Source organism: Canis aureus, chromosome 30 (genome assembly GCF_053574225.1).
Source record: "Canis aureus isolate CA01 chromosome 30, VMU_Caureus_v.1.0, whole genome shotgun sequence".
Classification (NCBI taxonomy): Eukaryota; Metazoa; Chordata; class Mammalia; order Carnivora; family Canidae; genus Canis; species Canis aureus.
In genome coordinates, this window is record NC_135640.1 from 26,881,288 (window position 1) to 26,908,681 (window position 27,394).

Consider the following 27,394-nt stretch of genomic DNA (forward strand, 5'->3'; position numbering starts at 1 on the left):
TACCTTGGTCTCTGACTTTCTGCTTTCAGAACTGTGAGAAATCAATTTCTTTTGTGTAAGACACCTAGTATATGGTATTTTGTTATGGCAGCCCAAACTGACTTATACAATTGACTGTCTCCATTGCCCCTTAAAGAACTTATGTTTTAAGACATTTTAGGGACATCTGGGTGGCTCAGCAGTTGAGCATCTGCCTTTGGCTCAAGGCGTGATCCTGAGGTCCAGGATTGAGTCTCACATCGAGTCCCACATCTGGCTCCTTGTGGGGAGCTGGATTCTCCCTCTGCCTCTCTCTCTCTCTCTCTCTGTATCTTTTATGAATAAATAAATAAAATCTTTTAAAAAGACGTTTTAAGTAGTGGAACTTTGGTAGGAAAATAAAACAGTAAAAACTGTTACTCCTATGAAATAACCAATGTAATTAGTGTGTCTGTAGATTTTGTAAAATTCCACAACCAAAAGCAAGTGTGTGCCTTGGTCTCTCCTTATTAAGATATTTTATATAAATTTTCTATCCTAATCGCTTGAAACCAGTTTTAATCAATCATTTGATTCTCTTAAAAATAGGGATGAGGAATAGTATTTTCCTGTATGCTGTCCGCTTGTTTTCATTACGATAAAATAGGAACGACCTGAAGAAACAATGACTTTGCTATTTTTTCGTATCCAAAACATTAATTAGCATTACTTTTGAAAATCTGTCTTGGAAAAATATTTTTGTGTGTGTTATCACACTGCATTCATTTAAGCAGTCAGTATAAATCACTCTTTCTATATGATTTATTTGATCAGGCTTCATAAAACTGCCTTTTGTAGTAAATTAGTCTGGCAGGCACACGGGTAGATCACGTTCTTAGAACTTGATTCTTGCTCTGTTGTATTACTGACGTTTTTCAGCTGTGCTGATGTGCTTCTGGCAACGGATTCTGTGAACCTTTTCAGAGTGAAACCATGTTTGTCATGCTCCATGGTGAGGAACTTTAAGTCCTTACCCAAGCATGCATGCAGGAGCTGGAGGAGATATAATTTACTTCCTGAGAAGCTGGCTGTACCTATCAGAATGCTGGCAGTCCACCTGTCCTGGCATTTCACACAGGGCTCATTTTCCAAGCCCAAGAAATATAAACTGTTGTCTCTAATTAACAGTAGAGCATACCTATTATCCAAGTCCTGGATGAAATTATCCTGCTGCTTGGTCTGGCATAAAGCTTCTATCAAAGTCCTGGTGGAAAGAAAAGACATTTCCAGAAGGTAATTTAGGAGACAAGCTGTATGGCCATTTTTCTAAGTAATTTAAGTGAATCCTTTGGATCAAAATATCATGTTATGGCTGCATATTTCATTACAGTGCCTGAGTGTATAACATATCTACCTTCACTGGACTATATTCTAATGGCAGCTTTGGACTTCCTGGTAAAGCCACAGAGATCCAGGAACTGAATTCACCATAAGAGCTGAGAGATTAAAAAAAAAAAGAAAAAAAAAAAAAAGCTGAGAGAGTTATGATATGTCACATTTTCCTGTTCACTTTGGATTCTAGGCTGTGTAGTTAGAACTTGTCTTGATACTAACCTAAGGTGTGGTATATTTGTTTTTCTCATTTTTTAAAAAGATTTTATTTATTCATGAGAGACACAGAGAGAGAGAGAATGAGAGAGAGAGAGAGAGAGAGAGAGAGAGAGAGGCAGAGACACAGGCAGAGAGAAGCAGGCTCCATGCCGGGAGCCCAATGTGGGACTCAATCCTGGGACTCCAGGACCACGCCCTGGGCCAAAGGCAGGCGCTAAACCCCTGAGCCACCCAGGGATCCCCCTGTTTTTCTCATTTTAATTCTGTTTTGTTCCTTTTCTGTGTTGCTATTTTTATTGTGTTCCTTTCCCTCAATAACTCTCTTCAAATTTTTATTTTTCTCTATAATGGAAAAGTAGAAATATGTGATAATTTGGTTTTAAAAATTAATGTTCAAAATAAGAACTGTATAAAGTTAAATTGATTCATTATATCCTAAAGGTTTAATCCCACAGATTCCTCTCAAGAAAAAGAGAATTCAGTACCCATCCATGCTGACGGTATAAGGTGGGCCACCCCAATCCTCCTCACACTGACAATAGAGCAGGCATTACCTGAGAATCTGCTGATAAGAGACAAAAAATGATTATGGCCTCCTTCTTTCTCTCAAAAGTATGTAACACTTCATGAAATCTAAAGGGAGTTATAACTGTCCAAAAACTGCCAACACAAGGGATTACTAGGTTGTACTCAAGTGTGCTCGAAGCTTTATCATACACCTTGATCCTATTTCTGTGGACTTATGAGTAGGGCATGGAAAATTCTGGCTTGCTATTTCATCTAAACTTTACATACTAAGATAGATTAAAGATTGCCAGGCTCACACATACTCTTTACAATATTATGAAATTTTAATATATTTGATATATTTAATTTTGGATAAAAAAGAAATAAAATGTCAGCTTCATGCAAAAAAAAAGGAATTGAGCTAGGACTATTTTGTAAATTTGTAAATATAGACTTCCCCCTCCCCTTTTTCTTTTTTACCGATTTACAATGATTTGCCTCATTCAGTAGAGTTGGTCTAATAAAGATGTATTTTTACAGCTTGTCATCTTTATCTACTCATTTGACATTTTCCCCATATGTCCAAAATGCTGAAGGAGAAAGTATATGAATGATAGGTCAGAATTGTTTTTCTTGAACTCGGGGCAACACAACATGGGGCATCCCCATATTGACATTTTCATTAGCGTTGAGATTTGTAGAATATTCGATATAAAGCAAAGGGTGTGAGATTACTCAGAAGACCACAGGCTCATATGACCAAGAGCCACACTATGCACTTTTTCTCAACTGGACATCTCTATTCGGCCTTTTGCTTATGTTATCTTTGAACACTTACTCTCTGTGATGAATCCTATGGATGAATGTTGAGCCCTCTCAACAGAGGAGCTAGTTGCCAGGTGGTGAGATTTTTTTTAAATAGAAAGGCAGAGATTTTCTTTATAAAATTTTCTTTGTGATTGCCACAGGCCTTGATACTAGGTGTTTGGATTTCTTTTAAAATGTTGTTATTCGAGTGTAAAGCTATATTTAATTTCAGTTAGAAAAATGAACATGCCATTTCTAGTTCCCAACTGTTGTATGTGAATTTGAGATACATGGCACACCTGATTTTGAACCACACCTGAGTTTAATTTGTTTAAATTTTTGGGGGCGCCAAGTAGGGCATATTCCCAAAATACCATAGACATGAAAAGAACAAGTGGACCAAAATAAATGGTTGGAACTGAGGGTTCCCCTTGCTCTTGAGCTTGTCACTGAACAAGCCTGACAGCTTGCAGAAAGTTCTTGCTTAGAAGTGTAACATCTTGTGACCTCCCTGATAAAATTATCCTGTCTTATCCAGAAAGTTCACCTTCTTCCACTGAGCAGTCAATTTCAGGAGCTTGTAGAATATTAAAAGAGGAAAAGTGGACACCCTCTAGCCATTCCCACTCAGATTTGTAAACTGTAATGAGAAGACATGAAACAATCAGACAACATGTAGCGAGAGTTTTTACACAGAATGGTTCTGTTTCTGGAATTTATATAAAAACTAGATACAAAAGATACCATTGTAGAATTCTTAATAATTCATGAAATTTGCAAACAACGCCAAAATGCAATGATAAAAAAACAAGTACATGCATCATCTGGGGGAACTCCCTTCCCTACTTTTTCAATGAGATTACTTAGTTCCTGAATCCTATGTTCTGTTTTTTGGTTTTACTCTTGTTTTGCTGAAGCAAATAGCTTCTTGAAAAACGATGCAGAGAAAGGAAGCAAACAAAGTTATTTCAAAAAGTATTTTGTGCTACTGAAAAATAGCTTCAATCTATACTTTCACTTAGTGATCTGATTGGATATTGAATCAGTTTGATAGACATTTTCAGTTCAAGTTTTGAATGCATCATGCTGTTGACTTCCAGTGCCCAATGTTACCTTTGGAAAGTCCTTTGCCATTATAGTTTCTCATCCTTTGTATATAACCTTATGTTAGGGTTCTGAAATTTTAGTCAATGCCTTCATGGGATTACTCTTTAACTTAATACACTTAGTTTTTTGATGACCTCTTTAAAATCTAGAGTTCTAAGTCCTTTGGTTCTGAAGAATTTTGTCATATTATTTTCTAATATTTCCTCTCCCCCCCCTTCTCCTTGTCTTGAATGGGACATTTGACTTCCTGGACTGATCATCTAATTTTCTGAGAAATTCCCTCAATTTTATTGTTCAATTATTATTTTTATTTTTGCCATCACATTCTTTGAATTTTCAGGAACCCTTTCTTTCTTTAACTTGTGCTTTTATACTGTTCCATATATTCAGTAGTAAGGTACTTCTATTCTATCTCTAAGTGTCTTTCTATTTTCATTTGTCTTTTATAGCTGTATTTTGTGCAAATTTCTTAGTATACATGGGATAATAGAAAAGAACAACACTTGGAACTAATATAATATTGTATGTTAATTACACTACAATAAAAAGAAATGAAAGAACCAACTTTTGCCTTGGTTGCTATTGTTGATCTTTGCTATTATTATGTTTGGGGGACAATTAATTTTTGCTAACTTCTTTATCTTTCTTTAGTTTGTTTTTTCTGTTCTTTTTTCTAACATTTAGTAGAGATGTTTAGCTTATTAATTTTCAGACATTCAATTAAAAGTTATGCTTCTGGTGGTATGCAAAAAATAAAGAAACCTCAAATTGACTTCAAGTATATTGTCACTTTAATAAATAAATGCAAAGGAAGTGTTTAATAAAATTTAATATCAATTCATGGATATAAAATAAAACAAGACAAAATGAAATTATAAACATTCTTAACTTCAAAAATCATATCTATAAGATATCATTCTGCAGATATTATAGTTAATGGTGAAATGTTCAAAGTATTTTCTTCAGAGCACTTGGATGGCTCATTCAGTTTACATTTGCTTTTGGCTCAGGTCATGATCTCAGGGTTGTGGGATCAGGTCTCTTTTCTGGCTCTGCACTTAGCTTGGAGTCTGGGATTCTCTCTCTCCCTCTCCCTCTGCTCCTCTCCCTGGTGTGTGCATTCTCTCTGTCTCTCTCATAAATAAATAAATAAATAAATAAATAAATAAATAAATAAATAAATAAAATCTTTTTTAAAAAAGTATTCTTTTCAGATCAGCAAGAAAACTAGACTGACAACTAGCATTCCTATTCATACTATTCTAGACAAGCTGGTACAACAATAGCAACAAATGCCAATCATAACAAGTTAAAAATATATAAAGTTATTCATAGTTTATTCCCTATATTTAAATAAACTAAATGAATCAAATACTTAAATATCTAATCAAAAATATAAAAATCTGGAAAATCATGAGATAATTTCTTTATTTTTTTTTTTGAGATAATTTCTTTTTGATACCAGGGTGAAGGAGGTTTTCTTAAAACTATGTCAATGGCAACAAATAAATTAATAACTTCAACTGCACCACAATGAAAATCTTCTGAATGGTACATGCACACATACACACACAAGTTCATTAAAAATTGACCTAGCATTTTTGCCTCTGGGAATCTATCTTGTGGATATGCCTATACTCAACAAATGACATTATGATATTGTTTGTAATAGTCACATCTTGAAAATGTGCATTGAAATATAATTATTATTATTGAAAAGAATGAGAATACTCTCTGATAACATTATATCCAGGGTATATATACTGGATATATACTGCTAAGTTAATAAGCCAAGATGCGGAACAGCATATATGTATATTATAAAATATATAAATCATATAAAATATGTATATATATAAAACAAACCAATTTTGTGCAAGGAAAGGAAAAATTAAGAACCATGTATGTTGTTCTTCTTTATAATTGCGTAAAGAAACACTGAAAGAACACCGAAGAAAAAAATAAAAGTAGTTATCTATAGAAGGTGGAAATGAACAAGATGGGTGAAAGACTTCTTAAATTTGAACAATTAACAAATTGGAAAGAAATATTTTGCCAAACATGAAGATTTATTTTAAAGCTATGGTAATAAATACAGTATAGTCATAGAATGGAGATAGACACATAGACTAATAGAACAAGTAAGGAATTCAGAAACCCAGCTATGTACAGATAAATATTTGATGGTGGTAGTAGGGTAGGAAATGTTCAGATTCACTATGTTTCTATGTGCTTCCCCACATTTTTCTCACTCTGTTGCTTAGACTGAAGCTATGTGACTAGTTCTGATAAATAGGCTATAAGTAAAAGTGATATGTGTCGCTTTCAAGCCCAGGAAGTTCTTGAAAGAGACAAATGAGAAGCCACTAAGGTAATGGTAACATTCAGTTTCTTGTTCTGGGTAGAAAGTATGAAGATTTTGAATGACTATTTTTCCTTAGAAGGTACATATACTATTTCATATATACTTTTGTATTAGAGTTCTCTAGAGAAACAGACCAGTAGGAGACATACATATATGATATACATTTATTATAAGGAATGGTTTACAGGATTATGGGGTCTGAGAAATCCAAGATCTGCAGTGAGCAAGCCAGAGACCTGGAAGAGCGGATGGCGTAAGTTCCAGTCTGTGTCTGGGTCAGAAAGCAGAACAGGACCCATGTCCCTGCTTGAAGACAGCCAGACAGAGACAATGAATTCTTCCTCACTCAAGTCTGTTTTGTTCTAGTCAGGCCTTCAAAGGATTGGATGAGACCCATTCACCTTGGGGAAGGCGATTAGTTTTACTTAGTCTACTGACTTAAATGTTAATCTTATCCAGAAATGCCCTCACAGATACACCCAGAATGATGTGTGACCAAATATTTGGGCATCCTATGGCCAAGACAAGTTGACACCTAAAATTCATCACCACAAGCCCACTCCTTACCCATAGGCACTCAAACATGTCTCCTTAAACAATACTCAGTCTCCAAATGAAGGTAATCACAAAGTCATAATTCTGTCTATGGTGATACAAATCTCCTGTACAACCAAAAACACAGGGTCTTTCCCAGAAGAGAAGGTAATGTCCTTGACTAATGTTACTCTGCTCCTTGATATCCTACAACTTAAATGCTATGATGTAAAACCAACAATACTTAGATACCATGATTAAAATAAAACATTTTATGTTACATGATAAAAGAATAAGAGAGAGAGAAAAATTAAAATATTGGTGAGTCTACATGTTAGTCAGCTCAGGCTGCTATAACAAAGTACCACAGACTGAGTGAAACAAAAGACATTTATTTCTCATAGTTCTGGAGGCTGGAAATCTGAGATCAGGGGACCTGCATGATGAGGTTTGGTGAGAGATCACTTCTGGGCTGCAGATTGCTGATTTCTTATATTTTTCAAGTGATAGAAACAGGTAGGGGCAGCCCTGGTGGCGCAGCGGTTTAGCACTGCCTGCAGCCAGGGCTTGATCCTAGAGGCCCTGGATCGAGTCCCACGTCAGGCTCTCTAGGTGGAGCCTGTTTCTCCCTTTGCCTGTGTCTCTGCCTCTCATTCTCTCTCTGTGTCTCTATGAATAAATAAATAAAATTAAAAAAAATAAAGAAACAGGTAGCTGGGTCTCTGGCTTCTTCTAAAGACACAAATTCCTTTTGTGAGGGCTTTATCCTCATGACCTAATTACCTCTCACAGGCCACATCTCCAAATACACTGGGGATTCTTTTTTTTTTTTTTTAAGATTTTATTTATTTATTTGAGAGAGGGAAGGAGGGAGGGAGAGAGAGAGAGAGAGAGAGAGAGAGAGAGAATGAGTGGCGGAGAGGGATAAGCAAACTCCCCACTGAGCAGAGAGCCAGACACAGGGCTCAATTCCAGGACTCTGAGATCATGACCTGAGAGAAAGGCAGACACTTAACCAACTGAGCCACCCAGGCGCCCTTATATTAGAAATTCAAGTTTCAACATATGAATTTTGGGGGGGTGGAGGAGAAACAAACATTTAGTCCATTGTGCTGCACACACACACACACACACACACAGGCAAACAAAACATACATAAACATAGAAAAGAATGAGGAAATACTCATGATAATTGCAGTCCTCATTTCTATGTGGTAGTAGCGGGTATTTATAACTATCTTCTTCCACCATCCATTTTGTATTCCCTTTACTTTCAGCAAGCAACTCAGCTGGTCCTGGTTCTTTACCTGGTGGGGTGTTTTAAACCTTCATCCCTGAAGGGTCCAGGTCATTAGTGGTTCTGCCTGTATTGGTTGTTGTGGTTTTCCATTGACTTTAATCACAAGTCATGATAACAGTAAAATAAGTCCTAAAGGGTCTCCTGAAAAAAAAATGAAAGAAGAAAGAAAGAAAAAAGAAAGAAAGAAAGAAAGAAAGAAAGAAAGAAAGAAAGAAAGAAAGAAAGAAAGAAAGAAAGAAAAGAAAGGGTCTCTTGTATTCCTGACCTTACCTGAATTATGAAGTAGCAGTTCAATTTTCTCTGAGCAGTCTGGGTCAATCACCCTAGCCAGCACCATAACTCTCTTCTTTGCCCGTTGATTCAGAGAAATGAGGAGTCCAAAGTGGCCAGATGTCACTTAACTTCCAGTTCAATGGAGTCACTGCTGTCCTCTGGTGGAAGCATTCCTTACTCTGGAGCTAACCAGTAGGCCTAACCACTAGGTCAGCAGAACATAGAGTCATGAGAACAAGAAGCAGAAGTTTTGCTAGGACTAGATGTCCTAGGCAAAGAAAATATTATCAAGTATTATTTGCATATCATATTATGTTTTATTAGTTGGTACATAAAAGATTTTTTACAATAATACTTTTATTACAGATTTATCCTTTTTGACAATATGAAATGATTTACTTTATTTCTTTAATGATTCTTAACTTAAAATATTTTGTCTGATATTATAATTTCCACTTGTGCTTTCCTTTGTTAGTGTTTTCTTGATAGAGGTTTTGTTTCTTATTTTATTTCTAAATTATGTGCGTAATTTATAATAAACATTACTTTTAAAGCATTTAATTTAATTATCAAATTTTACTCCTTTTAATGGGCAATATAGTTCATAGTCAAAATTTACTATCAAAACAGTATGGCTGACTTTACTTCTGCCATTTTGTCTTATAATTCCTTGTTTTATACTTTGTTTTATTTATTCTTGTTGCTTTGGTCCATTTGCTTTTACTATGTAAACTCTTTTGTTTATTGTTGTTTTATTTAGCAATTTAGAAGATAAAGATCCTGCCTTGAATTCTATGAGTTGTTCATTATAGTTTTTCAAAGCTGTTAGTGGCAATAGAGGGGATGTGGGGGAGGTAGAGGTAAATGGTGGTGGACGTGATGGAGATGGTGGAGGTGGAGAGAGGATGGAGATGGTGGTGGTAATAGAGGTGGTGGTGGTGGTAGTGATAGTGGAGGTGCTGGGGTGATAGCAGTGGTGGGGGTGATGGTGGAGATGGTGCTGGTTGTGGGGCATGTGTATGTATGCATGCATGTAAAGAAAATAATGAAGTGACTATTTCTATAAAGGCTGAAACTTCTACATAGTTTAGGCCTCAGCAAGGAAACAAATGCTCTGATGAGCAAATGTAGGCCTGAGAAAGGCTTCAGTGCTCTCCCCTACTCAGGGTCTGGAAAAAGTAAGGTGAGCCTTTAGCAAGTATGATTTGCTTCAAAGTACAGCTGCTGGTTGCTGGATTCATTTCACAGGACAGCTACAGCACAAATTTAATTGTAAGTAGAAAAGACTCTATAAGCTTTTTAGATGTTATTGAATGGAATAATAGTTGGATCTTTAAAATTGCAAGGTACATAATTTCACTGGGTTATAGTGTTCAGGCAATATGCTAGTTTTATATTGTTAAGCCAGGCCTGGGTAGGCAGTAGTACATTTGCTGCCTCAAAGTCTGGATTTGTATCAGTGATCGAGGGGATTCTCCTTTGATTCATGTGGTTCGTCCACAGCTCTAGTTACGTGGTCTAGGATGGACTTGGAATTAACCAATGCACCTGCAGAAGAAAACTTCCTTAGGAGTTGGATTTCTCAGGCCTAAACAATTTCTTGTAAAGAGGCAGTGGAATCAGACATAGGGTCCAGGGCTGAACATGCATGCTGGAGAGAATATGTGGAGCTGATGACAAAAGTGGCCACCGTGGCATATATCTATTCTTGGCCCAAGAGAGCAATGGATCAAATGTGACTCTGAGAGGTGCAAGATGCAGCAAGAGCTTTCCCCCCAGACATGGCAAATGTGCACAAAATTACACAAAACTGGTAAATGTTCCATGAATTAATTTCAAGCTAGGAGAATTTTTTCCCTCTTGAATGTAAGTTCAGGTTTTATATTCTTGACCAGCTGGCATCCCATTGTGGCTGAAGTCAATATAATTTTCTCCTTCCATTTGACATGTTGTGTGCTGCTATGGTTTTGACAACGCTAAGCGTTGAATCCTATGAAGATAATTTGGCTAGAATGATAACTGAGAGGTGAGGGGTGGCTTGTTCTCTAAACATTGTTGATGTGGGATTAGTGATGAGATAATATTGCATTTCTTATTAGATCATTAAATGCTTTATAAATAAGGCCTATGTGGTACATGGCATCAAATTAAGCCAAGCTGTGAGGCTCTGGAAATGATTGCACACATTCCAGTGAGAAAGAGTTCAGGCTACTGAGAGTACTTCACCACCACTCAGGCTAATAGAACTGTCCTCCCTGACACTGAAGAAAATAATAAATTTGAGGGAATAATGATTGGTCTTTAAATTGAAATTTTTGAACTCTGAAATTTCACTTGTGAAATTAAAGACATTTGACTTCGGATTTTACTATTCTCATGTTTTAATAGGGAAGAATGATATTTAAACTTAAATGTTTGTTTTGGAGTTTGATGATGGGGAGGAGATTCTCTTGGCACCTGTATAGGGATGGGATTTCTATTAATAGAGTTACTTTATATGTGTTTTATATTGAGCTTTGCAATGTCATTCAATTTCATTCCAGTCAGTTGCTTCTCAGTGGTGGGTACATAAATCCCACATGTATAAGTCCATTGACTTGGTCCTTTGCTGTAAAAACAATGTCAATCAGGTGCATTGTTAGTTGAGCTGAGCCAATATGTTGATAAATGAAGCATTGACTAAGTCAACGGATGGTGGCAATGAAAGAAGGGAGAGGTAAATCCCTGTCCAGAGGGAGTCTCTGTCTCTCCAGAGAACAAACTGAAGCTCTCTCCATAATGGAAAAGATCCAGTGTAATCAAGCTTCCATTACTTATCTGGCTGCCCTCAATCTGTTACGGTGCCAATTTAAAAAATCAACATTGGTCTTTGTTATCAGCCATTTGGGCAGTCAGAACTGGTGGTAGTTAGATCTGCTTTGTGAAGGAGAAATTCACGTTATTGTATGCATAGCCTCTAGCTCTGGCATCATTGCCATTTTGTTCATAAGCCCATTGAGCAGGTACTGGTGGGCTTCAAAGGGACTAATGTACATCCTCAGAACAGATCATCTTGTACCACACTTCACTGAGAAGATCCTATGCAGTCAGCACTATGGGGAGTGTCTACGTGAGATACAATATTCTTCCTGAGGTGTGTTCTTAAAAGTCTATATCCATCTATGTGTCAGAAGTCTTGTCACAAATAGTCATTCTTTCCTTCCAAATCCCTAACAATCCAGTCAAACTGTTACTCACATCCATGGATCAGTATACATGTTAAACTGTTATGCACGTCCATATCAGGTACATAATTGTGGCCATCTTTCCTTCATTTAAAATATTCAGACAGATAAAAGTTTTGTTCTATTCACCCTCCCTCCTCAAGAATATCTATGACCCTATAGGACTCCACGTCGTCCTTAGTTTTGAACTCTATATAAACCAGATTCAGTTTTTTTCTTCCTCTCAGTTGGTCATGGAGAACTCATCATTAAGCCATATATGTGGAGTAAGGGAGACATGGTATAGCAGTAGATGTAGGAGCCCCGGAAGTACAAGCCTGATGCTCATAAAAATTACTAGTGCCTTGGGGCGCCTGGGTGGCTCAGTCAGTTAAGGGTCCAACTCTTGATTTAGGCTCAGGTCATGATCTCAGGGACCTGATATCGAGGCCCAGGCATGGAACCTGCTTAAGATGCTCTCTCTTCCTCTAACTCAACCTCTGCCACCACTTAGCCACATGCATGCTTTCTCTTTCTAAAAGAAAAAAATAATTACTCATGCCTTTAGAACTGCTTTATCCTGATCTTGTTTATAACTGTTCTTGATGATGTAGTACTGCTATATTCACACTCAAATTTATGTCTCGGAGGATGGGATGAGAGCTAGTTCATGATAGTCACATGATCATGTACTATCCCATGGTCAGGAATTCAGATTGTTCCAGGGTTCAGTAGTCAGGAATTGTTTCTGATCTGTGTGTGTGTGTGTGTGTGTGTGTGTGAGAGAGAGAGAGAGAGAGAGAGAGTGAGAGAGAGAGAGAGAGAGAGAGAGAAATCAAGGGTGGGGGAAGAATTTGTTTGCAGAAAACAGCATCAATTCCCCCAAATCCCTGGGGTTCTGCACAGTGAGTCTCCTATCCAGGATCCATAAAGACTTCTCAGATGCTACAGATACTTTGAATAGAATTTATTTGCTTGGTTATGAAGCCCAAATGGCAGAACAGCTTGCACTGTAGCCTGGACCAGCTGGAAAGTTTTTTTTCTTGATCTGAACTCCCATTCAAAGCTGTCATTCTCACAGGATGTTTGGTAAATGGGTCAAAACAGCTCATACAAAATTACTTTCTCTCCAAAATCTAAAGAAGCATAAAAAGCTTTATGTTTCTTTCTTAGAGGAAAGAGGCACAAGATGGAATAAATTTTATTTCACATTGTATTGTTTGTCGTCTCTAGCCCTCAGGACCTTCTAAAACTTCCCTGACATGACAGATATCTGACTTTGTTGTTGTTGTTGTTAAATTCTATGCTGACTCACATTTGTGATGCCTACTATTCTTGCTCACCAGGTACTATTGGCTCACCTTCACTGGTAGCTTGAGCCAGCCTGTATCCCATGGGATGATGAAACAATAGGTCCTTGAGAAGGAAACAGCAACAGAGAGTCAGAGAATGAATGTGGTTCTAACCAGAATAGTGAAGATGCATTGCTGTCACCGACAAATGACAAGAAATTCTTTTGGTCTTCACTTAGGATACAAGAAACAATGATTACATTGGCAGCAATTTGTAACTGTGTTGACTTACTGCAGTAAATGGATCAAATCTGGGCTTCCATTGCCACTAATGTCACTATCTAATTTCATTTGGGGTAAATCTACTTTCAATCTCCAAGTCACATCTTCCAGCTTTGCATGCCATCAAGGAAAGTTAAATAAGTATATATAGGAATTACCACAATTTCATCTCTCAAGTCTGTAAAGAACGTAGTAGTGTTTTGCTTTATTCACCTTGTGGGGAGGAACAGCATTCTGTGAGCTCTCCCACTGTGATGGCTCTTGATTCATGTTTCTGGGAGACAATGAGATCTAGGGATTTTATTTTCAGCTATGCATTTAGAATCTTGGTTTATAATATATATATAATATATATATTATAAACTATATATATAATATAGAACCCAGATTCTATATATATATAGAACTGTAACAAATCTGGGTTCTATATTATATATATTATTATATATATTATATATATATAGAATCTGGGTTCTTCATCCTGGGGGATGCAATGAACAAATTAATGGAGTTCCTCACCCCACTGTAATATAGACTTGGGTATACCTATAAACTGCAAGTTTATTTATAGTTTATATATATATTTATAGTTTATTATATATATGTATATAAACTATATATACTATATAACTATATATACATATATATAAACTATATATACATATATATGTATATAAACTACAATATAGATGAGTATATGTATAAACTCCAACTCTAATGTGTGGACTTATGATGGTGTCTGGGTCTATAGAGATTGGCATTAACTCAGGTCTAACAATGACCAAAAGGTATGGGTATTTCCCTTCACTGCTGTATGTTCACGCTGATACATAATTGCTGGACTCTTTGGAAAGGCCAAAAGGAAGATCAATAGTACATACTCATGGCAGTGTCACAGGATCTTTGAAGGTATCCAGATTCCTTTTAATTCAAGGGCTTCTAGGTTTGTTTCTAGGTTTGGAAAGGGGTAATGAGCTGGGCTTCTCTATCATTACAATTCACATCTTATCTCCATTCAGATCTAGAGGTTTTATATTTTCAATTACTTAGATGAAATGGGACCTTAGGATATCTCCTGTCCAATTTGGTCTTAAAAATCTATAGTTATATATCCACTGCCACAGATCCCTATGGTTAAAGCATTGTGGCTACCACTGTGGCTTGCTGCTAACCACAGTAACAAACAGCAGCCACCCTGTCTATGGTAGTTGCATATTGTTGCATGACCTCTCTCACTTCTAGACTGATTTCCACTGGAAACCTTGACCCCAATTCAATGACAAGAGCCCTCTTTGAGGTAGACGTTTACAGTTCCAGCCATATACTTGCTAACCTATGATTTTGAGAGACAGAGATATACACGGTTAAGATAAAGTGAACAGTCCCTCACTGATGATTTTGAAAGTATTGGAGTGCTCGTAGCTCATTTTTGTTTGCTTCTTGGTGAGTGAATGAGTCAGCATAGTTAAAGGCACAGACTGGAGGACATCAGGCCTCTTCTATAACCTGAATTTTGGCAAAACTTAAGGAGGAAAGGCAGACTCACAGACAAGTTCTATTTCAAAAGCAATAGAACCGGTCCATGGGTTGAATGCATAAACAAGCTGCTAGATTGGACTTATCTAAGATAATGAAAGCCTATAAGTTACCATGCAGGTAGGTGCCCAGAGTTTTAGGATCATAGCAACCAAATAAGATCTACATGTCTTATCAGCAGGGTAATCTGATGCTCTTAGTTGGCAAATTTGGCACAGAGCACAAAGACATAAGGCTTCAAAATACCTCAAACAACTCTGTTGAGCCAAGGATCAGAGAATAGTATTTCCCAAGGGTGGTGGTGTACTTCTGCATGGTAGCGTCACAAGTTTCTATAGCATCACTTGGTCTACCCCCACCCTTTTAACACGGAGAGGATATATAATATCGCATATTGCACTTGCTTGGCATAACTTTCAGAATGAGTTGACTTTCTTTGGTGCAGGATGATATTAAATAGAATGTTTGTTCAAGGAGTATTCTAGAGATAGGTATGCAGGGGTTATTATCTGGTTCAGCCCTCTGTTTCCTGGTACAGAGATGAGAAAGCTTTCCCAATCACTGGATTGATTACTATACTACCGTATACGAGTTTTCCTCATTTTTTGCTCCATATTGCCATTGGGAAAAGTAGAAAATGCACAATCAAACACTGATGTGTGGGTTTTATTAATGTACCGTTGAGAACCATACATAAAGGTCATATTTTCAGATCTACAAAACTGACAAAAGAAATGTCCTGGTTGTACTAATAGCAATATTGTACTATAGGACATATGAGACCAATGGACATACAATTTTGACAAACAGAATATTAAGATCATTTCTGGAGGAGACAGTGGATCCTTTGACTACTAAATTGTATTCTGTATATATTTTCTGTGCTGTGGAGCAATTTACCACAAATTTAGTTTCTTAGAACAACACATATCTATTATCTATTTCTGTAGGCCAGAAGGGCAGGCATGGCTTAACCAGGTCCCCTCCAAGGCCAGAGTGAAGGTGTTCACCAGGTTTAGGTTCTTATCTGGAGGCTCAACTAGGAAAGGATCCACTTGAAAGTCACTGAGATTGTTGGCAGAACTAATTTTCTTGTGGCTGTGGGACTCATAGCATCTTCTTCAAAGTGAGCATAGAAGAGGGTGATGGTTAACTTCATGTTTCAATTTGGATAGTGTTTTTGGATGACTTTAACATTTAAATCTGTGATCTTTGGGTAAGGCAGATGGTCCTCCATAATGTGAGTGGGCCTCACCCAATCAGAGAAAGGCCTGAAAAGAACAAGAAGACTGGCCTCCTGGAGAAAGATGAAATTTTCCAACAGATTGCCTTCTAACTTTACATGTATCAAAGGGTCTCCTGGGCCTCCAGCCTGCTGGCCCACACTGCAGATTCAGACTCATTAGCTTTCATAATTATATGAGCCAATTTCTTTTTTTTTTAATGAGCCAATTTCTTAAGCCAATTATAAGCCAATTCCTTATAATAAGGATATTTTAATAATTTTATATATAATTGTATATAATTTTGTAATTTTTAAAATTTTTAATTTAATAAAATATAAATATATTTGTATATATTTTTATATATCCTATTTATCCCCATAAGAGTCCTGATTAATAGAAACCTCAGAGCCAGTCAGCTACCAAGATGAATTCTTATAAAATGTACAATGTTTGGTAATCAAGAGGGTGATTTCCCATCACCTTTACCATATTTTGTGGACTAATAGCAATAAACACTAGTTTCAAGTCTGTCTGCCACATCCTGTATACCCTTAACTGAAAAACAGTGTGGAGTAACTGAACATTGGACACAGCCACAGACATATTCTAGGTTCTCAGCTTAAGATCTACATCACCTTGAGCATTTGTCAGCATGGCAAAGGAATCTCCAAAAGAGAGGAACCAAATATGCTGCCCCAACGAGGGTGATCTGGCTATTAGCTATGGAAATGCAGGAATTTATAGTTGGAGTTGTGGACAACATAGTGTGGGGATGGAGTGAATCTCTCCCCTGGAAAAGCGAGGAGGAAAGATGTAGGAAGAGTGACCTACCTTTCCAGCTAGAAGGGATGGTGCCATTAGTACCTTCATGTTTCAGAATACAGAGATTTTAAGAGGCCAAAGGAGATTCAGTCATAGGATAGGGAGGAGAGTGAATCCTACAGATGTTGCCAGCTTTTAAGGATTATGGAATTTGATCCTACACAGCCTCAGAAGTAAGAGAGTCTACCCCTGGCAGTGTGATTCCAGGGCAGACTCAGACTATACTATGAAGTGGCCCATCTCAAGGTGCCTCACCTGGGCACGGAGGTCAAGATAGCAAGAACAGAAGGTGCTAACATGACAAAAGGGGCAGCAAACCTAGTGTCACTGAGAGTGGTAGCAAAATTTCCATCACTAAGGAGAGAATGGGGTTTAGAAGAGTGTAACCATTCACCTAGCACTTTCCAATAGGGCCTTCCCCAGAAATTCGGTTTTGTTGCCAACAGTGGAATGATCCATAAATTCTGTATTATACTGCTCCGAACCGATGGAAAATATGAAAATTTCCCTCACAGGATTGTTATGAGGATTCAACAAGATAGAATATAAAAGTTTCCAGCATATATTAAATACTCAGTATATACCATTTTCATTTCCAATCAATAAAAAGAAACATCCAAACTGGCATCTACGTGATAACCCTTTATGAGGCTGAGATCATTGAATTGACTAAAATATTTTTACTTAAGGTAAGATTTCCATAAATACAGACAGCTAAAGAAATCTATTCAGTTTTATGGGTTTTTTTGGACTCTAAGCTCTTCTACTTCCTTCATAATTTGCATGTAGCTAGAATTTGATTGACAGATATGTCAAAACATACATAAACAAAGGTGTATGTTTTGCCTTTTCCTGTTGAAGTGGATAAGGGAGAGAGTGCTGGTGGGCTGGCCTGAATTAGGATAAGATTTTGGGAGACCAAATAGACTTACTGTGACAGTGACCTAAAGCCACCCACAAAAGGTGAATCAGAGCACTGTTCAAGGGATACTAACAAGTACGAGGTATGGATTGTCACCAACGACCGAGAAAGGAATCAAGAAGTTAACTAGAACACAATCCATTGGAAAAAGAGTAAAACCTTCCAGGCAAGGCCAGCTTCATGGGCATGTGATCCACATAGTCATACATGGCCTCACACTAATAAAGATTCTGTGCTTGGTGTAATGATCTGCCACTGTCATCTTGAACTTCATAATTTTTCAATAAGGGGCCTCTCATTTTCACTTTGCACTGGACTCTTCAAATTTAGTAGCCAATCCTATATCCAGGGTCCAGACCTTTGATAAAGATGATGGATAAAAGATCAAGTCTCCTGGCAGGATGGCCATGTGGACATTGAAAATAGGTAAACGCTACAATTCATCTTGAGCAAACTACTATTCAATGTTCAAGGTCCAGAGTTTATCAATTGGAAAATTCTCAAAGATTTGTATCTGTACTTTATTCATTTTTTTAAAGTATTGCTACTACTTAGATAGTTCTTCAAAAGATTCTTAATGGTTCCCCTTCTCTGACCTTCCAGAAGTTATTTGTGACTCTATTTATTAGTCTCCTTATCAGCCTGCCAGAGTGATTAAATTAATGGGAAGAGCTATGAGCATTTTACGGGGAAATCAGTGTTATACAAATACACACACACACACACACACACACACACACCCTGTGTTAATATCCAAAAATAGAATTCTGTTACTTTCCATATAATATACAAATGAAGGCTTAATAATATGTAAACCATCACTCTGTATATATTTGTGCAATGTTTTGTGAAACCCAAACTTGCTATTTAGGTATATTTTTAGACATGGTTTCCAAAGGCATTGACATGGCCGATTAAAAACAGTGTAAAACAGTATCTAGGCAGCAAGAATAAATACAAATGAAATAAACAGGCTTATTTATTTATTCTTTTATTATTAGATGGTTTCTTCACAGCTATATACAATCTATTCTGAAAAGTCGTAAGTAATGTCAGCATTAGTCTTCTGACAGGAGTTTTTTTCTAGGTTGTTCTCTTTTTCTGTCCTACACACACAACACACAGGCATACACACACTCTCATAGCTTCACACACACATATTTATAGTTCATCTTTCTTCTCTCATCACCCCTGTTTAATAGCCTGAGCCATCAATGGAAAAAATAATAGAAAAAAGTGGCCCTGTAGCAAGAGTCCATAAAGATAAATTTACGTTTTTCATTTGGGGTTGAGAAGTAGCATGAGACTTGCTATATTATAGCACATCCCCTAGGCGATGCTCTCCTATCATTCCAGTGGGTGGAGGTGGGTTGCTTGGAATGCAGCATGTCACGATGCGTACTTTCTTACCTCTAATGATCCCACCCAGTGAGGTGACCTGAATTAGCCTTGTGGGACAGAACAAGGGTGGATTATCTATGTGGGCATATTTCATGCCTTGATAAGCACAAACTTAATGAATCTCATGACCTCACCTAATTATTTTTTAAAAAAATCAACAAGTAAATATTTTACCTATTACGCTGTCTAGCAGAAAAGAGACAAAGGGTTCATTGAGAGGAGATTAAAAGTCTATCCCAACCACCAACACAAAACGAAGGCCACAGGCAACGTGTTCCAACCAGATACACAACAGAAAACACAGTAGCTATTACAGCCAGAAAGCTACAAAGGTAGCGCCCTGACTTTTCTGGAGAGTATGTGGATGCTGTCCACCATCCTCCGCCCCCTCTGGGGGATGAGCCCTCCGCAGCCAGAAGGAGCAGCAGCCCTCACAGTGCAGGTGTTTCTGAGTCATCATAGAAGCAGGCAGACAACCCACAAAGCTATAGTTGGTGAAAAATGAGATTTTTAATCTGTTTCTTGACGTAAAGAGTCTATTAAAACTGTTTCCTATGAAGTGAAATCTGTGCTCAGTCATCAACTAAAAGATCTTGAATACTCTCCAAATGGCCGCAAAGTAGCTTTTCAAATGTCATCTCACCATAGCTGTCAACATTTTTGTTCTCCCTTCTCTGTTTGCAGGTTATTTTATATTTTCTTCTCTTACCTGTAACCAGTTTGGTCTTAGACTCAGAGACTGACGAGTTGGCCAGCCCTATTATTCCAAAATCACAAAAGTCATCATATTTAAAAACATGGAAAGGACATCCATTTCATAGGATAAAAAAATGCCATTTCACAAAAGAAAAAAAGGGCATTCATTCCTTTCAGACATAAGATAGCACTTGGAAACATTCTGTTGAATTACAAACATCCTTTGATGTAGAATCAAATCAAATGAAGATTTTCATAATATAGCAATGAGCAATGTCTTCATAGCAATATTCCTTTTTCTGTAAGTCTTGCTAGTATTCGCTAGGATATGAAGATGCCAAAAGTTGTTGATATTTGGATTTTAGATGTTTCTTAATTCAGGAAAGCTGAAATAGCTAAGTATTTTTATCTTTATTACTTATTTATTTTGTGAAGATTTTATTTATTTATTCATGAGAGATACACAGAGAGAGGCAGAGACATAGGCAGAGGGAGAAGCAGACTCCCTGTGGTGAGTCTGATGCAGGACTCAATCCCAGGACCCTGGGATCATGACCTGGGCCAAAGACCGATGCTCAACCAGGTGTCCTGCTAAGTATTGTTAGCATTTAGTTGTATTTAAGTAAATATTTTGAGATTTTTCTCAAAAAATTTACTGAGCCACCCAGGTGTCCTGCTAAGTATTGTTAGTATTTAGTTGTATTTAAGTAAATATTTTGAGATTTTTCTCCTTATCAGAACTTGTCTTAGGAAAACGATAGTTTAAATAAATGGCAACTTACGGTGATAAGGTAATATACATTCAGGCTTGTGTTCACATATATATATGCACACGTATATTGCAATACATACATGATGTATATATATATGCGATATGTATGTTCCATATAACGTTTAGAGTTTTCTAGGTTGGTTACTAGTTCAAGTATTCTGTTCTATAGATGAAGATCATGTGTCAGGTCATAGGTCACAAAAATAGATTAAGAAAATATTCATCATCAAGACTGGTCAAACTCAGTCTTTAGTGTGTAAAGGTCTGGGGCAAGGTGCAGGTCCAACTTCTCTATCTGACTTGCTGGAAGGCTCCTAGTAGTTGCTGAAGATCACGGCTTTGGTTTTCTCATCTCAAAGACAGAAGTGTACACTTCTTTATTTACACACTTCACAGGATTATTTTTGAGAAACAAGGGAAAAGTTTTATGTGAAAGCACTTTTGAATCTATAAAATATTTCACAATTTTTTAACCCATGGCAATATCTATTATTTTGAGAAAAAGAAAGTGGTTGAATTCTAACATAAACTGTTAATGTGAAATCAAAGAAGGCAAAAAGTAAAAGAGTCATTCTAATTATAGGAAAATGATTTCTTAGAAGACAGAAATTGTATTTTAAACATAATAATATTTAGAGGCACCTAATAAATGTTAGGTATTTTTCAACTTTCACAAAATAAGACCATAGCTAAAATTAGATTAAGAAATGAAGACAGTTTTCTTAAATGTTTTTTACCATGGAAAATCAAACACAAGAGGGCATCCCTACATTTGTCTAAAAAGATTCCCCCAAATGGATTTCATATACCTCATATGTGTTTTTCATTTGATCTAATAGCTCCTTATATGCCTGAAACAGAGCATGCTTCCTAAAATTTATTAGTCCCAAATATCATAGTCTTTTCACATAATGATCTTCACATACTATCCATAAAATACTCTCCCTCATGAGGCTGTAACTCCTTTTTTGGCTTAAAAATAATTTCAACATACTTAGTGACTTAAAGTTAGAAAAATCTAATGGAGACTAATGTGTATTGCACAGGACATAAAGACTCTGAATTTTAAAGCTTTAAAAGATAAACCAACCCAAAGCTCTCAAATCTCTCTTTTGTGCTGATCCCTTCTTCCCATTCTGCTCAGCTATTACGCAAACCCCAATTCTGTCAACAGGTCTAGAGGCAATGCAGTTTGATCTAAGGTCCCTAAGGAGGGGATCTGTAGTCAAAATCTTCCCAGGTCTGAGGTATGTGAGGAGCAAGTTAATAGAAATTATACATAAGTCGAGTTAGAATAAAAAAACACAGAAAGCTTACTCTCCACCCTCTATCTGGAACAGAACTTTGGAATGTACAGGAGTATTCAGGCATACCTTATTTTATTGTGTTTGCTTTATTGCACTTCACACATACTGTGTTTTTTATGAATCTAAGGTTTGAGGCAGCCTGTGTTGAGCAAGTCTGTCAGCATCATTTTTCCAACAGCATTTGCTCACTTCATGTCTCCGTGTCAGTTTGGTAATTCTCATATTATTTCAAATGTTTTCATTATTACTATATTTGGTATGGTGATCTGTGATCAGTGATCTCTGGCGGTACTATTATAACTGCTTTGGAGAGCCACACCCACACCCACATAAGACCGCAAACTTAATCAATAAATGTGTGTATATTCTTCCAATCTCCATCTCTTTCCCTTTCCTAGGGCCTCCCTACTCCTTAAGACAAAGTGATATTGAAATATAGCCAATTAATAACCCTACCGTGGTCTCTAAATATTCAAGTGAAGAGTCGCACATTTCTCACTTTAAATCATAAGCTAGAAACGATCAAATTTAGTGAGGAAAGCATATCAAAAGTCAGGATAGCACAAAATGTAGGCCTTTTGCATTAAATAGACAGCCTAGTTGTGTATGTGAAGGAAAAGTTCTGGAGATTAAAAGTGTTACTCCAGTGGACATACCAATGATAGAAAAGTGAAACAGCCTTATTGCTGGTATGGGGAAAGTTTTAGTGGTTTGGAAAGAAGATCAAACTAGCCACAACATTCCCTGAAATCAAAGCCTAATCCAGACAAGAGCAAGGGCCTGACTCTCTTCAAATCTAAGAAGGCTGAAAGAGGAGAGGAGCTGGGCAGCCCGGTGGCTCAGTGGTTTAGCACTGCCTTTGGCCCAGGGCGTGATCCTGGAGACCTGGGATCGAGTCCCACATTGGGCTCCCTGCATGGAGCCTGCTTCTCCCTCTGCTTGTGTCTCTGTCTCTGTCTCTCTCTCTCTGTCTGTCATGAATAAATAAATGAAATCTAAAAAAAGAAAAAAAAAGAGGAGAGGAGTTGCAGAAGAAAAGTTTGAAGCTAGCAGAGGTTGTTTCATGAGATTTAAGGAAAGAAAGCATCTCAACAACATAAAAGTATAAGGTTAAGCAGTAACTGCTGTTGTAGAAGCTATAGCAAATTATCCAGAAGATCTTGCTAAGATAATTAATTAATGTGGTTATACCAACAATAACAGACTTTCAATGTAGATGAAACCATCTTCTATTAGAAGAAGATGCCATCTAGGACTTTCATAGCTAGAAAGGAGAAATGAACACCTGGTTCCAAAGATTCAAAGGACAGGATGACTCTTAACTAGGAGCTCATGCAGCTGGTGACTCTAAGTTGAATCCAGTGCTCATTGACCATTCCAAAAATGCTAGGATCCTTAAGAATTATGCAAAATCTACTCTGCCTATGGCCTCTAAATGGAACAACAAAACCTGGTTGATAGCATATTTGTTTACAACTGAGTTTACTGAGTATTTTAAGCCCACTATTGAGATCTATTACTTTGAAAAAAAGATTACTTTTGGGGTACCTGAGCGGCTCAGTTGGTTAAGTGTCTGACTCCTGATTTCAGCTCAGGTCTTGATCTCAGGTCTTTGGATCAAGCCCTGTGTCAGTCTCTGTACTCAGCACAGAGTTTGCTGGAGATTCTCTCTCTCCCTCTCCTTTTGCCCCTCCCCCTGCTCATGCTCTATAAATAGATAGATAGATAGATGATAGATAGATAGATAGATAGATAGATAGATAGATAGATAGATAAAATATTTTAAAAAGCAAAAAAGATTACTTTTAATACTGCTCATTGACAATGCACCTGTTTATCCAAGAGCTCAGATGAAGATGTACAATGAGATCAATGCTATTTTTATACCTGTTAATATGACATACATTCTGCAGCCCGTGAATCAGGGAGTAATTATGATCTTCAAGTCTCATTATTTAAGAAATACTTTTCATAAGGCTATTGCTGCCATAGATGGTGATTCCTTTGATGGAGCTGGGCAAAGTAAATTGAAAACCTTCTTGAAAGAATCCACCAGGAAAGAACATTTGTGATTCATGAGAAGAGATCAAAGTACCAACATTAACAAGATTTTGAAAGAAGTTGATTCCAACCCTCATGGGTGACTTTGAGGGGTTCAAGATTAGTGGAGGAAGTAACTCCAGACATAGTGGAAATAGCAAGAGAACTAGATTTAGAAATGGATCCTAAAGATGGGACTGAATTGCTCCCATATCATGATAAAACTTGAATAGATGAGCAGTTGCTTCTTAAGGATGAGCAAAGAAAGTGTTCTCTTGAGATGGAATCTACTCCTATATCCTGAAGCTACTCTGAGGATTGTTGAAATGACAACTAAGGATTTAGAATACTACATGAACAGAGGTGATAAAACAGCAGCAAGTTTTGAGAGAATTTGCTCCAATTTTTAAAGAAGTTTTGTGGATAAAATGCTATCAAATGCCATCGCATGCTACAGAGAAATTGTTCATGAAAAAAGAGTCAATCCATGTGGCAAACTCTATTGTTGTACTTTTTTTAGATTTATTTATTTATTGGAAAGAGAGAGAAAGAGAATGAGTGGGAGGGGCAGAGGGAAAGGGAGAGAGAACCCCAAGCAGACTCCATGGTAAGCTCAGAGACTCACAGGGCTTGATCCCAGGACCTTGATCATGACCTGAGCTGAAACCACGAGTTGGATGCTTAAGTGACTGCACTACCCAGGTGCCCCTATTGTTGTCTTATCTTAAGAAGTTGCCACAGCCTCTCCAACCTTTGCAACCACCACTCTCATCAATCAGCAGCCATCAATATGGCAGCAAGATCATCCACTAGTAAAAAGATTATGGCTCACTGGATGCTCACATGATGGTTAGCATTTTTTAGTAATAAAGTATTCTTAAATTAAGGAATGTACATTTTTGGCATATTACTGTTGCATACCTAATAGACTACAGTGTAATGTAAACATAACTTTTATATGCACTGGGAAACCAAAACAATTTTTGACTTGCTTTATTGAAGTGAGTTGGAACAAAACTCACAATATCTTCAAATTATGCCTGCGTATTTTAATAGGGAAATATAGACTGTGCGTGTTGTGTGTGTGTGTGTATGTGTTTGCCATGTGTAATGTCAGTGGTGGCAAGTGCTAAGATATGAGACAGTGTGATAAGGAGTTGCTATTTTGGGCAGATTGTTGAAGAAGACCTTTCTGATAAAATGTATGGCAAAGAACTCTGTGATAGTATTTAAGAGAGCAGAAATATAAGGTACAGAAGTTACAGCATATTTGATATCCCTGAAGATACATAAAGATGCCAATGTAGCTAAAGCAAAATGAACGAGCAGAACCCTGGTAGGATATGAAATTAGAGAAGTATCAGGGAACAAATTAGGCAGAGCCTTGTTGTTCCTTACGAGGAGTTGGCTTTTATTCTGTATTTTTTTTTTTAAGGGAGGAACCAATGGAAGATTTTGAGGAGATGAGTGAGCTGATCTGACATTTTCTTTTTAAAGATTACTTTAGATCATGTGCAGCAGATTGATGACAGGAAGATGAAAAATATCTCTTAGGGGACCGTCATAGTGTTGCAGGTGAGAATTGATGGTGGATTAGACCAGGTTAGTAGCAGAGGAGATAATGAGAAATGGTTAGATTCTGGATACTGTCCAAGGATCTGTTGAGGGATTAGATGTAGAAAGTGAAAGAAATGAAGGAGTCAAAAGTGACTGTAATGCACTTGGCCCAGGAAATTGGACAAATCGGACTGCCCTAGACAGACATATGGAAGACTGGAAGAAACAGCTTTCAATCAGAAGATAAGGCATTTGGGTTTTCTGAACTGCTTATTAGGTACACAAGTGGATGTATTAAGTAGGCAAATGAATATATTAGTTAGGACTTTGAGCATGAATCAATTGTAGAAAAATTAAACTGAAAAGTGTTTGGATTAGATAAATCCTTCTGGGATTTCAAGATAAATTAGGGGCCCTAGTCTTGGAAAATTCAGAGACTCTTACAAAGGAAGCTAAGAATGAATGATCACTGAATTAGGTGGAGAAGAAAAAAAGAAAGAAAAATTCTAGATTTCAAGTGATAAGAGGTTCTAGGAAGACAAAGTGATCAGTGGTATTAATGTGTCATATTGGTCAAATTTATTAACATAAAATTATTCACAAAATATTTTTTTGATTATTTTAGTCTCTGCCGAGTATATACTTATGTATATTTCTTTGATTTCACATACTGGGGTTTTTTTTTTTTGGCATATTTTCTACTATTTTCTTGACCAAACTGGCCATACTAGTTTTATTAGTATTTTCAAAAACTTTTGTTTTTCAAAAGTTTTTGAAAATCTTCTGAATTTTATCATTTTTATGCATTACATTTTACTCTAATCTTGCTCCTATTTTTGTTGTTATATCATATTTCTACTTTCTTTTGGTTTAATCTTCTGTTCTTTATCTAACTCAATGGTTCTCAACTGGGGGTAATATCTCAAAGGTTAATATCTCAAAGGAACAATCAGGAAATCTCTTCAATTTATTTTTTGGACCTGGCATCACCTCAGTAGTAAAATCAGAAAAGAATCATGTAAGAAAATTAAATTATAGGCCAGTTTACTCATGATGATCAAAGCAAAAATCCTAAACAGAAAGTTAGTCAACCAAACTAGTAAAATAAACAAGGAAAACATAACAGTGTTGGGTGTAACCTAGAAATTCAGGATTGGTTTACCATCAGAAAATTAAATTGTGTATTTTACCTTATTAGCAGATTAACGAAGGAAAAGTATGTGATGCTTCCATAGATACAGAAAAAAGTTTTTAATAATTTAACATTCATTTATGATAAAAGTACAATAATAATAAACATGGGTAGAAGAGAATTTATTTAACTTTTTAAAGAGCATCTAAAATATTACAAACACTAACCATGAAATATTAAAAGCATTTTTTTTTTAATTTGAAAAAAACCCACTACAGCCTCATCCATTTAAAACTGTAATGTATTAATACCAGTAATAAACCCAGAAAAATGTATGTGTAATAAAAGTCATAAGTATTAGCAATGAAAACATAAAGTTGTCCGTATTAGCACTTCTCAAGGCTGTTGATTTAGAATGCCCAAGTGGACTGTCAAAAAATTATCAAATTGATGATAAAATTTAGCAAATACATTGGTGATAAAATTAAATTAATGATGTTAATAGTTAAGGAATGAAAACATCAAAGTAAAAACTATTTTCATCATATCTATGTTTATAACTATGTGTACAAACATATGGTTTGGTTCTTCTTCCGAAACTAAGGTTAACCATATTACAATCTTTGTCTAGGTTCAATGTTTGTCACTTTCTTTCAAATTCTTTTTACCTATTTCTTTATTTTTGATTTTAAATTTTTTGCACTCTCTTAAGTCATTAACTGTTAAGTTTGTTCTTATATTCCT

The 27,394-nt window shown here is 36.6% G+C and overlaps 1 long non-coding RNA gene across 4 annotated transcripts in view; it reads right to left on the minus strand.

Annotated features, from left to right (window-relative positions):
- Positions 1 to 27,394, minus strand: part of LOC144301803 (uncharacterized) — a 45,667-nt gene that overhangs the window by 7,966 nt on the left and 10,307 nt on the right. For 2 of the 4 annotated variants that reach the window (XR_013368694.1, XR_013368692.1), the window contains 2 exons: positions 8,460 to 8,667; positions 1,157 to 1,222 (listed from right to left, as the gene is read on the minus strand). This is a non-coding gene — a long non-coding RNA (uncharacterized LOC144301803). Of the gene's footprint in view, positions 1 to 1,156; positions 1,223 to 8,459; positions 8,668 to 13,026; positions 13,082 to 27,394 lie in introns of all 4 variants that reach the window. The other 2 variants (XR_013368691.1, XR_013368693.1) reach the window with 2 other exon arrangements.